This window comes from Oryctolagus cuniculus, chromosome 8, assembly GCF_051225735.1.
Source record: "Oryctolagus cuniculus isolate XC-2025 breed Fujian yellow rabbit chromosome 8, ASM5122573v1, whole genome shotgun sequence".
Taxonomy (NCBI): Eukaryota; Metazoa; Chordata; class Mammalia; order Lagomorpha; family Leporidae; genus Oryctolagus; species Oryctolagus cuniculus.
In genome coordinates this window covers 7,747,348-7,763,695 of record NC_142874.1, presented here as the reverse complement: position 1 = coordinate 7,763,695, position 16,348 = coordinate 7,747,348, and positions in this window count along the sequence as shown.

Below are 16,348 nucleotides of genomic sequence, written 5' to 3'. Positions count from 1 at the left end.
CCCGTTACTTTGTTTTTGATTCGCATTTGGAATTTTTCTTTAATTCCAATTGTTCTCCTTTACTCAGGTGTTCCTCTCTGCATCCTGCCTTATTTTCATCCTTCCATCACACCCATTTAGAAATATTATGAAACACTCATTTGTGCTTTCTCCTACTCCATCTCTACCCTCACACTAGTTGGTGGTCCTCTGAAGGTTTTATGGCCCCTTGTAGCAGTAGGAAGCTCAAGGTCAAGGCAAAACAGTGTCCTGGTGTTTGGGGGTGGGTTGCTACATACCAGAACAATTGAGCAATACCTAAATGTGCTAAAGACAATGGGAATCAACTATTAAATCACTATTTAAAGAGAGATTTATAGATCTAAGAAAAGTAGTATAAAGCCTGTGACGTTGCATTGGAATTGAAGTTATCACCATGAACTACATTTTTGTGTATGCATAGATGTATTAGGTAGAAGTATATAAATATATAGATAACTGTAAATGTAGATATAAGCATATATTTGTGGGGGGGGGCTGGTGTCGTGGAGCAGTAGGTTAATCCTCTGCCTGTGACACCAGCATCCCATATGGGCACTGGTTCTAGTCCCAGCTGTTCCTCTTCCAAATCAGCTCTCTAATATGTCCTGGGAAGCAGTAGAAGATGGCCCAGTCCTTGGGCCCCTGCACCCTCATAGGAGACCCTGAAGCTCCTTGCTCCTGGCTTCAGATTGGCAAAGCTTAGACTGTTGCAGCCATTTGGGGATTGAACCAATGGAAGGAAGATCTCTCTCTGTCTCTCCCTCTCACTTTCTGTAACTACCTCTCAAATAAAATAAATTTTAAAGAAAACTTTAAAAAGCATATATTTGGGAGCTTATATTAATGTATTTGTATACTCTAAATCTATGCATATATTTCTCTTTATGTCCTGTAAATTTATAAATTCTTTATCATCTATTTATATAGACTAACATTTTACTAGGGACAATGATATTCAGTTGTATGAAAACACCTACTGATCAGATCTTGGGATATAAAGAATGGCTTTTCCTATATCCCTATGTCTGATATCATTTGTCTATACCTAGAATCTAGATAGAGATTTCCTACTGAGAAGACGAGGAGGCAGTAAAGTCCAGTATAATCAGAACATCTGGTGACCAGATCCTGGTTTCTAATTATGATTTTCCTGTATAGGAAAGCAGTGCTCCTCAGAGGAATGGTTGGAGTATTTTGTTTGAGAGAGAAAGGGAGATTTCAAAGAATAATAATGACACGTTAGAAGAATACAGAAGCCAGAAAGAAGGGTCTCCATGAGGCTAATTATGGACAGATGACTGTGACAGGTTAGGACTCAATGAATAAAATGGATTCAGGCAATGATCAATAAGAAATGGAAAAATTGGTGATTCATAATTCATTAAGGAATAGGCATGTATGTAATTTTGATTTACCTCCCTAAAACAATTATTAATGAAAAAAGGAAAATGAGTGACTTTGTAATAAACCCTAGTCCGGCCAGGTAGTGAAGACACAGAATGTATCTTACCTGACAACCTGGCATTCTTTTAATGAAATTTCTGCCAAGAAATGGAAAAACTGGATTTATTTACAAAGAAACAGCATATAAATCTAAACTGAGAAACATTGGATAAGTGGCCTCCAAGTTCTCTGCAAGGTGAAATCAGATAGAAATAGATCCGTATAAAATAAAATAGTATGTGAGGCAACGTTTATGTCAATAGGCATTACACATATTTCAAAACAAGATTTCCGCATCAACTCAAATATTTTCAATTAAAATTAATGAATTTTATAAAGCAAAACAGATTCTGAGAACCCATGCCAAAAAATAAATCTGAATCCTTGTAAACAGAACCCAGAAAATGGTTTCCCCTCCCAGTTGATGCTAAAATGCAGTCAGCTTTGTAAACCTCAAATCTGCCCAAGATCAGGGCATAGCCGATGAAGGGATCAAACGCTGTGTTTTGGGTTACACAATCCATGCCGGAATCCAGTCACAGCCAGCTGCAGGCCCTGGCAGGTAAATGCAGAGTCTCACGTAGTGGGGCCCTTCGACAATCTAAACCAAGCTTTGACCTTCGTTATCAAAAATATTCCCCCGATATATGATGACAGAAATTAAGGCACTTTCTTTGGTGACTGCTTCCTTGGGACATGCTAGGGTCTTATTTTTGTTTCCCATGAAAATGGTTAATTACAAGTGTTGCTCCCTTGCCCCCAAAGGAACGACACTTCTCCCAGCTGATCGGCCTTCAGTAGACTTTTATTTAAACAGGATAGAAAGAGAAACCCTTGAGCAAGGGGAGCTCCGAAAGAAAGGGGAAGCTCCCGTACCATATCACAAGCAGCTTATATAGTATAACATTGTTGAAGCATGTAAGCAAGCTTAGTCCATACTACAGTCCATGCGGTGGTGCTCCAATCGGGTGCCTGATCACGCACAGTCCATGCGCTCCTTGTCCAACCATAAAGGTGATCACGCGTCTTCATCCAATCAAGCTCCTGGTCACGTAGCAGGCGACTCGGGTGCTAACAACAAGCTTCCACCTGGTGTTTTCTCAGCCTTGGTCAGTGGGAAAAGAAGTACGGGAAGCCCCAAGGCCATGGTTGTTTTGACTCTAGCCTGGGGTTATGAAATGGTCCTGATATCACAGCTCAACAGAAACCATGAACATCCACACAGCAGTAACTATTGCCAATGGTCAGCAAGCCAGGCCTTAGCATGTGGGCCCATGGCCGGCTCATGGGTCCCCACAAGTATTAAGCTGTCTTAGGAAATCGAGTCAGAGCTTCTCAATCCATAAAGAAACCAATGCTAATGACAGAGGAAGGTCACTGAAAGCTGTGCTTTGTGCTTACAGATCAGCAGAATTCTAGGTCCCTGGAATTAACATTATACCAATAAAAACACGAGTCTTCCCCAAGTGATACTCTAATAATTACATAAATGGAAATGTCAGGTTCCACATTCAAATAATACAGATTTAAGAGTCAAATTTGTAATGCTGTTTGCAGTACTGAAGCATGGATTTATGATAACTAAATGTCACCTGCATCACTATACAATCTTGAAGTATCATTTTCTTCATTGAGATGCAAATACCTACAGAGTTCAGTAAAATGCTCTTGTATAGGGATTCCATTGACTGAACAAGGTGCTTGGACATCCTCTTGCTCAGGAATTCACGGTTACTCTTAGATATGCTTGAAACTTGCTTCTCAGCTCCATTCTCGCTTAACGTGATTAACAGGACACCATCGACATGAATTCCTAGCTACAGCGTCACCAGACTTAGCTGCGTCCATGAACACTCACTCCAAACATCGCGGGTATAGAACTGTTTGATGATAATCTAAACTAGGGTTTAGCAGACCAATTAATTTGGGTCCATTCAGTTTCAAGTTACGTCTGAGGTTATATAGTTCAAGTTTGTTTGAGGTGAAAAATCAGGTAATTGAATTTTTCACTCCCTTGTGCTAAATTATGACAAATCAAAAGGTAAGATCATTTGAACATCATCTTGGTTATACTGTTTTATTTTGATTGTTACCTGTTTTGCCAACATAATCAGCACTGTTTCTGGGTGTCTTCAGATGCTAACTAATTCAGTTATTTGCCCACAGGTACCATGGAGGAAGGTGAATGTCTCATTTTCCTTCCGAATACTGTATTTCCTAGGGCATTCATTGCCAGTAAGCCCTTCTCAGTAGCAAGTTATTTATCGGTTGCCATCTTTAATTAACAAGTGACAAAATAAATTTGGATAGTGTTGGAAGAAATGAAATTTATTATTAGAGTATTAAGAGCTTATATAAATGAGAAGATGACAAGATTGGAAGTAGGGTGGGGCAGACAGAATTCTGGGGAGCTCTTCAACTCAACTCTGGGAAAAGTTATGACAGCTGCAAAAAAGGGCATTTATGGGAAAAGCAGACATTAACCCTCACATCAGTATAGTATTGACTCGTTTGCTTAAGTGTTCATATGTGAGAAGTGGTCATTTGACTGATAGGACTTAGACAATGTTCCTGACCAATAGCTGTTAAAGCAGGGTCAATAAACAGAGACAAAGAACAGCCCCCAAACCCACAGTTTACCACAGAAGACAGCAGACATTGGCAATCAGATCTCACTGAAAATTACGTGATACTTCAGTTGTTTCACAAAAGGGACATTAGAAAGCAGCACCAAGGATTAATGAACGCTGAGGACAGAGTAAAACACTAAGAGAGTCTCTAATATTGTTGGGAAATATCATAGAATCCAGTCACAGAGTAAAGTAACAAACTCTGACTTTAAAGATTAGTATAAGTAAAAAACAATTTCATTATTAGGTAATTAGGAGTCAAATAGGTTTATTTTTAATAGAATTCTTAGTATGTATTTGCTGAAATATCTTCTTCTTATATTATGCTATCGTCAGACCTGCAGTTTTAAAATGTTCTTATGTGAGGATGCTTTACAAATAAGATAATATTTTTCATTGCCTGTAAACTAGAGTAATACACACAGTCATGGATATATTCATCAGATAACTTAAGGAAGTTCATGTGTTGTCCTCATGGCTCACTAATTAAAATAAAGCACAACCATGGGCCGGCGTCGCGGCTCACTAGGCTAATCCTCCACCTGCGGCGCCAGCACCCTGGGTTCTAGTCCCAGTTGGGGTACCAGATTCTGTCCCGGTTGCCCCTCTTCCAGGCCAGCTCTCTGCTGTGGCCCGGGAGTGCAGTGGAGGATGGCCCAGGTCCTTGGGCCCTGCACCCCATGGGAGACCAGGAGAAGTACCTGGCTCCTGCCATCGGATCAGCGCGGTGCGCCAGCTGCAGCAGCCATTTTGGGGTGAACCAACAGAAAAAGGAAGACCTTTCTCTCTGTCTCTCTCTCTCACTGTCCGCTCTGCTGTCAAAAAATAAATAAATAAATAAATAAATAAATAAATAAAGGACAATCATGAATCCCATTTTAAGGAACCATATCTAATATATTGGTTTATTAGTAGGTGTTAAATCATAAAGATTCATTAATATTATTATTGTCCCTGGGATTTACAGATTGAGAAAGGTTCACTTTGTTATTGGCAATGATTGGAGTTCCAAGAAGATTAGTTATTTACTTGAGGGACAGAGAGCAACAGATAGTGACATTCATTTGCCAGTTCACTCCTTAAACACCCAGGGAACAAGGAACTCAATCCAGATTTCCTATATGGGTGGCAAAGGCCCCCTACCTGAGCCATCACCTGCCTACTCCCATGGCGCACATTACCAGGAAGCTAGAATTCTGAGCAGAACCAGGATCCAAACACTTCAATGGGGGATGCAGGCAACTCAAGTGGAATGTTAGCCATTGTAACGATGCCCGCCCTGAGATAATGCCACCCCGAGATTTTATTTTCTAATATATTTTTATGATTTTATAATGATACATATTTATTGGAGAACATGTAACACATGTTAAAAGATATAAGAAAAAAATGAAGAATCCTACCACCCAGAACAATGATTAAATTATTAGTGGCAATATGCAGTTTGTTATTTATTATTTTATCTTAATCTAATTTAGTATTTGATACTTATATGATTCTTTCAACATTTTGTCACACGTATTTACTCTTCCCATTCAAGCTAATTTACAAGCTTCATTTGTTAACTCACTGCAAACAGGTAAACCATTAGTGGGGTCAATTTGCAGCTGAATACACGTTCAAGTGTGCTGTGCTTCCCTGTGGAAGAAGCAAAGAGGGAGGCACATAGCACACAATTTATGTTATTTGGAACCAACTGCATTTTGTGAATTAAATTAGCTTTGTTAAATGTCTAATGGCTACAATGCCTAATTAGTGATCATGTTTAGAGAGAACTCTGTATGGGAAATCAAGTCTATTGAAGAAAATGCAGTATGAAGAAGGCAAAGCGAGGCAGTAAAAGATTAGCTCCTTTTCATCTTTTCTTGACTTTCAAGTAAATGAAAATGACAGGAGACTTACATACTATGAAAATCTTTTTAAAGTATCTCTTCTAGATAGATTAATCAAATAAATTGTAGACAAATGTGAACCAATTTAGTATATAAAATTTAAATACATATTCCTATCCTCTTTACTGAAATTCCATTCAAAAAGTCTTGCTGGAAGTTTCAGATTGATTTGATTTCCTATATAAATCAAATCCAGAGGCATAAGGTTAAGGCACGTTTAGAATTAAGTCCCAGTGTGTGTGAGATATATCAAACATGGATTTTATTTAAAAATAGGATCACTAGATTTAACACATGTGAAACCACCTTTGAATGAATTAAATTTATTACTCATTTAATAATTCACATTCCTGTGTTCAATAAATATTATTAAAAACTGTGTCTCAAATAACATTAAGCTATAAATTACAAAGGAGAGATGATTAATAATTTCAAAGTTTCCACAGTCTAAGTGGGGAGAAAGGAAAGTTAACAATTAAGTGCAGTGTAATGAATGCAATAACACACAATATAATAGGGATAAACAGAGTCTTATGGGAGCACTTTCATAATTTAAAGGAGGTTTAAAGTCCCTGAGCCTAACATAGTTAGGAGCCCTTGGGAGTTAGTCAATTAAAGAATTAGGGTTAGGGAGTGGGTACATTCCTGAGAGAAGATAAAACGCATCAAAGCATGAAGATGAGCCCTACTATAAAAGATACCATTTATAAGTACTGCAGTAAATTGAGTAATAATGTATAACTGGGTAGGAGCTGGATCATAAATTAACTTACAAGCTATAATTTGCAATTTTTCTTTGATTCTGTAAGACGGGAAGCTACAGAAAGCAGTAAGAGGGATGGGGATGTCAAGGGCATAATCCATGTTGAACTTTTACTCTCTCCTTGGCACTGTGGAGGCAGATAAAATGTTAGAATGAGTTACTATGTATTGTAGGGTTACTGAAAAGAGGTCATGAGTTATACAAAATAGATATAAAGTTAAATATGTGCAATAGATTTGCAAGTATAATGTAGGAATAGATTACTGCATAAATTGGAGGAAAGCTCTTTTACCAGCAACTCTAATAGTTCCATGAGGTTGCATGTGAAAACAATCTCCTTTTCTATTTGGAGAGTCATTTACATATGTTTTACATATATGACTATTAGTTCCATTTCCTTACAAGCAGATGTGTTCATCATTATTTTTATTGAAACATTTGTAAAAACAGCCCAAGTATTTAGGAATCAAATTCTGGTTCATTCATGATGGAGTAATGGGGGTCCAGCATTTGTTTTAACTACAGGTAATTATAAAATTGGAAACAATACATGAATCACTTGGTTTCTGGCAGCAGAAAAAAGAAAATAGCTTTGTTTTTCACCATGATGGTGGTGCTTAAGATGAAGAAGGAAGCCCCTGCTCTCGCAAAGCTAAAGGCTTTGAAGACCAAGAAGGCTGACCGAAAGGCACCCCACAGCCACAAGAAAATCTCTCAGACATCACCCACTTCTCCAAGGTGCAAGACATTACCTCAGAAACGCACCCGCAGCACAAACATGCTCTAACTTGACGACATCATCAATTCCCCAACCATTAAATTTGCCATGGATAATGACAGGAGATGAAAACCATGTTAGTGTTCATTGGACATCAAGGCCAACTAGCACCAGATCAAAACTGAGTGTGACTTCACTGTGGCCAAGGCTGACCCCCTGAGAAGCCCTGATGGGCATGCAAAGGACTGTCTTTGGCTGGTTCCTGACTAGGAAGCTTTGGATGTCACCAACAAAATTGGAATCCTCCAAGCTGACTCCAGCTGCCTAATTCTAAATATGTTTTTACACTCTAAAAAAAGAGCGGCCGTGGTACTTAAAAAGAGAATTCATATGGTGGGTCTAAGTTTAGAGGTTTTTTTGAGGAACCGCCATTTTTTTGCACAATGCCTGGGCTAATTTGCATTTCCACCAACTGTGCACAAGGATTTCATTTTCTCTACCTCCCCACCAGCAGTTGTTATCTGATGTCTTTTTGACAATGTCCAGTCCAACTGGAGCAAGGTGATATCTCTTTGTGGTTTTGAACTGCGACTCCCTGGTGATTAATCATATTCAGCATATTTTCATATATTTGTTAGCATTTATGTATCTTCCTTCAAAAAACATGTGTCTAGAACTAGTTCCTTTTTTATTTATAGTATTTCTTTGCTGGTAATTTGTTTGAGCTCCTTGATTTGCTGCTTGCTGACTCCGTATCAGATGTGTGATTGAACAAGTGTCCCCCCGTTCTGCACGTTGTCTACTCACTCTGTTGGCTGTTCCTGCTGCTGTGAGGCAGCTCTTTAGTTTGATAAAATCCCATTCATCTGTTAAAGACCACAAAGACAAAACATAAAACAAAGAAGCAAAAACATCCATTCCAATGTCCTGAAGCTTAGTTTCAAAGGCCCAGGCCTTATATTTACATCCTTGACCCAGAACTGGCTGTACATCCTAGAAAAATGAAATCATTGTCAGAAATATGTCTACATATTTACATTTTCTACCACTCTATTTGCAATAGTGAAGAAATGGAAACAGCACAGAAGTCTATCAAAAAGTGAATAATGAATAAAGAATATATGGTAAACATACATAAAGGAATGATGGTTAGACACTAAAAGGTTTGAATCTGGTTATTTGCATCAGCATAGATGGAACTAGGTTTAGCGGAGAAAACCAAGTGCAGAAAGATAATCTCACTCAGATGTGGAATCTAAAGTAATGGATCTCAGAGGTGTTATAAGGATAACGGTGGCTATAATGGTGATTACCAGAAAGTGATTACCAGAATTGGAAGCAGCATAGCCAGGATTCAGACCAGCACCTTAGTACAGAATGCAAACATTCCAAGTGGTGTTCCAGGAAGAAATCACGATAGTAAATTTCGTATGAAAAACAGAGGGCAGGCTGTGTCACAGCAGGGCAGCCACCACTTGGAAGGTCCTCATTCTGCATGTGTGTGTTCTGGTTTGAATCCTGGCTACTCTGCTCCCAGTTCAGCTTCCTACTCTTGCATTCTGAGAGGTAGCAATGACGGCCAAACTACTTGAGTCCCTGCCACACACAAGGGAGACCTGGAAGGAGTTCTGGGCTCCTGACTTCCACTTGGCCCAACCTGCTCTTGCAGACATTTGGAGAGTCAACAAACAGAATCTCTCTCTCTCTCTCTCTCTCTCTCTCTCTCTCTCTCTCCATCTGCTTGAAAGGCAGAGGGAGAAATAAAGAAAAATTAACATTTTGAAACAGAAACTATACAATTATATAAAATTATGTTTATTTAAAGCAGCTCGTCAATATAGAGGTTAGAGATTGGTTGACTAGTAATCAATAAAATGTAAAACACTTTTATGTTTGTTATAAACATTAAACACATTTCACAATTATATTAACATATTACTCTGACAATAATTTGCCCATGATGTAACATCATGTTACCCCACAAATATGTACAATTCTGTTTTTTAATTCTTAAAATTTTCTCACACACTACAAATTTTATTTTTATTCTATTTAATATCAATAGCTTGCCCTGTCATGAGCCAATTTATGGTCATTTATATAACTTTAATTTTTTACAATTGCTAATTTTTTTCCTTTTTGAAACATATTTAATTTACTCTCAAATTAACCAATCTCTGAAAACAATTGCAATTCCAAGAGGGTGTAGAAGATGATTTCCTCAGGATGCTCCCAGCTAACAGGGAATGAGAACTTGGTCACTCCTGAATAACACTGCATTGTACAAATGAATAGGGACCCCCCTTACCTGATGAGGATTTTCTCTGAACTATACCTCAGTCTGAGGTTCCTTGTTTTCTTTCCTTAATTCTGTTCCTCCTTTGGAGCTAACCTTTCTGGAGTTTCTCTCTGCCTATTCCTGTTCTCTCTTTATCATCTACTAGCTTTTGCTCTAAGGTGTCTCTCAAACATCTAATCCCTCTCCTTCTCTGAGAACACAAACACATAGTTCCAGAAAGGCCCAAGACCAGAGGTATTTGAGAGCGTTTAGGGGCCGAAGCTCTCGCCGACTACCAGAACATCTGAGTGGTATGCAGGACATCAAAAATCCTGGAACAGCGGGTCAGACCACTGGTTAATGGTCCCTTGTCATGATATGAAAGTATTTCATTGGGGGGCATCTTTTTTAACATAAAGGAGCATGTATGTGAAAGATAAGGGGATAGTGATGCCTAAATAGACAGTGAGATTGACTAGTTTTTGCTAAGCTCTACCAACGCCTGGCAGTGACATTAAGTGAAACCAAGATCAGTTAAGCACCTGAATTCTATGTGAAAGCCACACAGCCTCTTCTGTGATTTACAAACTGTATGTGCTTCTGTGGGAGACAGGAAGCATATGCAAGGCCAGCTCACAGTCAGATAGGTGGGTGGCATCTCAAGGAAGAAAATACTCGACAATACAGGTCTGTAATTCTATTAACTTGCAATGAGAAAAAGGGTCTCTGAAACATATAATACACATTTGAATCCATACTTACAAGACATTTTTGTTTGCAGAGCTATATGAACCCTCAAAGTTCCAGAACGGACCCCGATGTCTCTGAAGTTAGAGCTAGTATTTTTATAGTCCAAGAAATTGCTAGAAAACCCACTCCTTCTTCCCTCTCATAGGAAGGTAAGATGTACCCACATGTGATTCTCCCTCACCTCTTCTGATAGCTAGGTTGAAAGTTAAAGGTAAATCGACTTTAGATATATTTGTCTTCAAAGTGTGAAAGTGCTTATACCCCATGAAGCTTGATAAATAAAGTCCATGCCTTTCAGAATTCAAGAGTACTTCTGGGATTGAATGTTGAGGTTCATGATCAAGCAAGCTGGAACATAAGACTGGGTAAACAGACAGTACTGACTTAGGGGCACTTCCTTGAATGAGTAAGTGAAAATGTAGGAAAAATGGTTATGAAATGAGTGAGAAGTGGAGATATTGGAATGGATACTAATTTATAGCCTAGAAAACCCGCCAAATATAATGTCCATAGGAAAGGCCCAGAGTCTACCACAATCATCAATACCATTGTCATTGTACTAGTGATCATGACACTATCGTTACTAAGATAGTCAGTGTTGGCTCTTCCCTTTGGGGTACATCTGAGCTTCATCCATTTCTTCCATGGCAATAATGAGAACATGAACTACTGAAAGTCTGGTGTCAGTGTTTAATGTCACCAGTCTGGAGCCTGCGATCATTATATTGGCCATCAGGAATGGGAGCTGCCAAAGGACCATGACACACAGAAGTTGAGGAAGTGGTTAATTGTGTATGGTGTCCATGAGTGCAAACCATATGGGTGGCCAATGAAATTGCTTCATGATGTTTACAATTCAAAAAGAAAAGAATAAGAAAGTAGGTGGATGTAAAAGTTTTTCAAATAGACATAGTCATTGCTCAGGCTCTGGACAGGAGCCAATTTACAGAACATTACTCATTGACTTAATAGTTTAATAGTTTCCTAGGATTAAGACTTTGCAACATCATTGCAAATGTAGGCTAATGACTTCCTAAGTCTTTCTTCATTGAGCTCTACAACCATTTATTCAGGTCTCTCTCTAATGAAGAAGGTATATCTTAAGACATTTTGCAGATGGTTGGACAAAGGGTTTGAGCTGACACTGACCCAAAGGAACTTTGACAGCCTTTGGGATAATCCTGCCTTTCAGAGAGTAGAAAGTAACCTCATGAAGTTTCAGGTTTCAGAGGTGTGCCACTCACAAACATCGGTAAGGAAATCTCTTGTATTGTATTCTGCACGTTTAATCCTGCTTGACTTCTACTCCTCAGAGGTCTAAAGTAGGTATAAGTATTTACCAAACCATGACATCATACTTAGTGGTAAACAATGGGGTGTTTTCCTTCATGATTGGATAAAGCACAATGATGTCCACGCCTTTATCCACTATTCTGTATGAGCTTGGGGGTCACTTCCAGTATATTAAGGCAGAAAAATTAAATAGAAAGCACAAAGTTTGGAAAGGAGGAAGTAAGAAATGCCATTCTTTCACCCTGAACACGATTGTATTTAGAAAGTACTGAACGCGTTACCAAATTCTTCTCCAGAATTAATAGCGAATTCAGCAACTATAGAGTAAAATGTCACCACATAAAATTAATTTGTATTCATATAAAGTTCCCTTGAGTAACTGAAAACTATAACTTAAAACTTATAATATCATCCAATGTAATAATACATTGAGTCAATGTTTAGATGGATATCTGAAGATCTTCTGCCATATATACTGTAAATCCATGAGAAAAGAACAACCCAAAGAGCAGAAAGTGTAATTGAGGTATACAGTGTATAAAAACCTGAATATCCTTACGTTCTTTAACAGTTGATTCCTGAAAAAAAGTATTGTATAGATTTCATGCTACCAACACAAATGATTATAGACTTTATAGGATTAACTGATATGCTCATGATAAAACAGATCTGAAGGACTTACATTGTCTACATAAATATCGTCAACAAATGTAGAACAGAAAGGAAATATAACACTGAAATAGGGTTACATGCAGATACCAATGGAAAAGAACGCAGATCTCAAAAATTTCAAAATTTAACATTCATTTATATAACCAACTGATTCTTTAGCACCCTTTTGAGGTATAATTGACATACATTAAAAAACCTTGAACATGTTCGCTACATTGAGTTCAACATATGCATATACCTATGACCCTGTCACCCCAATCAAAGTAATACTATACACACCAACTTCAAAAGTTTTATTGTAATGCTATGTATGTTTATGTTTCTTGAAAGAGTTATAACTATGCCTTTTACATATTTTAAAGACTCATTGATTTATGTGAATAGCAGAATGATAGAGAGAGGGAGAAAGAGACAGAGAACAAGACAATCTTCTCTGCACTGACTCACTCCTAAGGTGGCTGCAATGGCCTGGACTGAGCCTGGGACTCCAGCAAGGTCTCCCATGTGGGTGTCAGGTGCCCATGTACTTGGGACATCTTCCTCTGCCTCCGCAGGAGCATTATTAGGGAGGTGATTGGAAGCAGCACAGCCAGGACTTACACTGGCACTGGATGTGGGATGCCGGTGTGCAGGCAGCACCTTGGCTCCCTGCACTACAATGTGCCCTGAATCCTGTACTTTAAAAGGTAAATTTAAGAAGTGAATACATACATGTGGGTATATGCATGTGCCCCTGGATGTGTGTGCTGAAATAACACTTCAAGATGTAGAAAAAATTTAATTGCACAACCAAGTTGCTAGGTACCTATGTTGAATGTAGGCCTCTAGATTATTAAAAGCTAAATTTCCATGCCCATTGAGTGAAAAAATTGTTTCTCCTGCCTGTTAGTCTTTGAGAACCCCCATTTTCCTCCTGCTTCTGACAAATTCAATATCATGTAAGTGAATCATCCAGAATGTCTTATCATTATTGGCTTATTTTATTTAGCATAATGTAATTCATGTTCATCTCTGTTATTGCAGATGGATGCAGTTCAACTAGACCTATGCCTTCCCACAAGATTGAACTGCATAGCGTAAGACTGCATTAGGCTTTCTCCTTGGAAAATAGGGCAAAATATGAAACAGGGCAGTCAGGGACTAATTGTTAATCCTATGGAGGCAATTGTTGAAGACTGCAGCTTGGCAGTTGGAATGGTTGCTATAGAAGTCAGACATGTATGATCATAAGAGGTATGGCCATTTCTCATTGCTAGACTCCGTCTCTCCATTTCCCTTATTGTTGTTACCTTGGGTTAGCATTGAGGTTTTGGCAAGCATGTGTACTAGCTCTTGTGAGTCAGGTAACTCAAATAAGAATAAATTAATTATCAGTTTCTGATCTCACATCAGTTAGAGATACACATAATTATAAATTGTATCAGCTTAGATCCAAGGTGTAAATTTTATAATTGCCTGGACAAAAATTTTTTTAGAAGCAAGTGACAATTTAGGATCTTAGGCAACCACTGGGAAAAGATTAAGAATCTGGACAGAGGGAAGAGGAGGAATGGGCTGATAAAATCCCATAAAAAGTAATTACAAAGGAATTAGAGATGGGTTCAGAAAGGCATCCAGATAACAAGAAAGAGAAACGTTAAATATTTACTGTAAAAATGACTTAGTTTATTGTTGGTTACTTTTGGTAAATGATTCATAAGTCTTGGCCAAACAATGTTCCAATAAATCAATTTTTGATTCAGAATTTCATTTAAAGTTTTCACATAGCAAAAATTAAAATGAAAATAATAGCTAACAACAAATGACAAATAAAATTAAACTGTATTTTTTAAAAGTGGCAAATGGTCTATGAAAAATTTTATTCCATTTCTTTTTTATTAAACTACTTGCATGGACATATTCTTTCTCAGAGTAGCCTTTCGTGTTGGTTTCTTAGGAGTGCCATAACAGAGAAACAGACCTTGGGTGACTCAAACAAAGAAATTTATTTTTTCATCATTTTAGATGTAAAAATTCTAAATTTATGGTGTCATTGGGTGGATTTAATGGTAAGGGTCCAAGCTTTGCCTTAGGCTGATGTTTTCTTCCTTTTGTCTTCATGTGGTCTCTGCTCTTTTTTCAAAGAGTATTTTGCTATTTAATTAAATTAATTAATTGTTAAAATTTTAGTGATACTCTTTTGGGGATGCAATGTGAAATATCTGTACAAGTACTGAAATTATCCAAAATTCATGTAAAATGTGTATTATCAAAAACTTCAAAATTTTTGAAACTTTTTGTAGCAACATAATCTTGAATTAACTTGCTATTACATGTCTGAATAGGATCTAGTTTGAGGCATTACAAAGATAATATATTGGTTTGAATAAAGCCCTGACCAAACAAAATAAATTCTACTAAAAATTAAGCAAGAACAAATTCCAAATTTATTGTGAAGCCTCAGTATAAGCTTCACAAAAATCATTTGGGGCCAATGCACTGTGTAATACACAATTTACAAATACTATCTCATTCAAAGGAAGGACAGTATCTAAGATGCAGCCTACGGTGTTGGACCAAAAGCAGAAAGTCATCTTGTTGGTTCCCTAATTAAAAAGCTGGGTTGACTAACAGCAGACAAACAGCTAACACCATAGATGTTTCGACTGGTTCAGCTTACACCATTCTGAAATACAAATTAAAGGCAACCAAATTTTATTCCCCATTTATAACAAACTCTTGTGCCCTGATCAACTGTAAGCAAGGAGAGAACTTTAAATGGGAATTTTAAACAAGTGAGATCAAGGTCCTAAAGTAATCTTTTCTAAGAACTTCAGTAAGGGATAAAACTTATTTACTTGTAAAATACTGAAGACAATAAATGAAAAAAAAAAAAAAAAACAAACAATGATTACCAAGAAGTCAAAGTGGTTTAGTCAAAGCAAGATTAGGCCAGTGAGGAGCCCAAGTCACCGTGACAGTCTTCTCAGACGCTGAAGGCACATTGCTTGTCCACTTTCAGGAGGAACAAACAACCAATACATCATTATTAGGAGAGTGGTCTAAGAAGTCAGCCAACATTTTAGCAAAAAAAAAAAAAAAAAAAAAAAAAAAAAACAAAAAACCAGTAAAGTTTTCCTAGAGTCCTAGAGTCCTTTTCCACCATGACTGTTCTGCTCATCCCTCTTAGGAAATAAATTCCATTTAGTGAGAATTCACTTAAGTAAATTCACTTCACTAAAGTAAGGGATTCCACCTTACTTTCCTGAGTTGGTTTCTTTCCACTTATTCATTCATGTTAATCTTAAAACCTATGTAGTAGAACCATTGTTCTTTAGAAAATAATGTATAAAGACTATGACTTGGATAAATTCCCAGCATCCTAAATTCTCCAGGAATGGACTAAATGGTTGAGATCAGCACTTAATCCAAGCAACCACAACAAACTAATCTTTGACAAATGAGCTAGAATCAATCTCTGGAGATATAACAGTCTCTTCAGCAAATGGCGTTAGGAAAATTGTAACTATGCATGAAGAAGTATGAAACAAGAATCTTATGTTATACAAAATTCAATTCTAAATGGATCAGGGATCTAAATGTATAACCTGATGGCATCAAATTACTAGAGGAAAATATTGCAGAAACTATGCTAGACATTGGCATAGGCAAAGACCACAGAAACACGGGCATTTAAAGCAAAATAGACAAATGAGATTATATCAAGCTAAGCAGATGTTGTACTACAAAGGAAACACTCAACAAAGTGAAGAAGCAACTGACAGAATAGGGGATAATATTTGCAAACTACACAATTGATAATGGATTAATATCCAGAATCCATAAACAGATCAACAAAAAACAACAGAAAACCAAATTAAGATATGGGCAAAGGGTATGAAACATTAA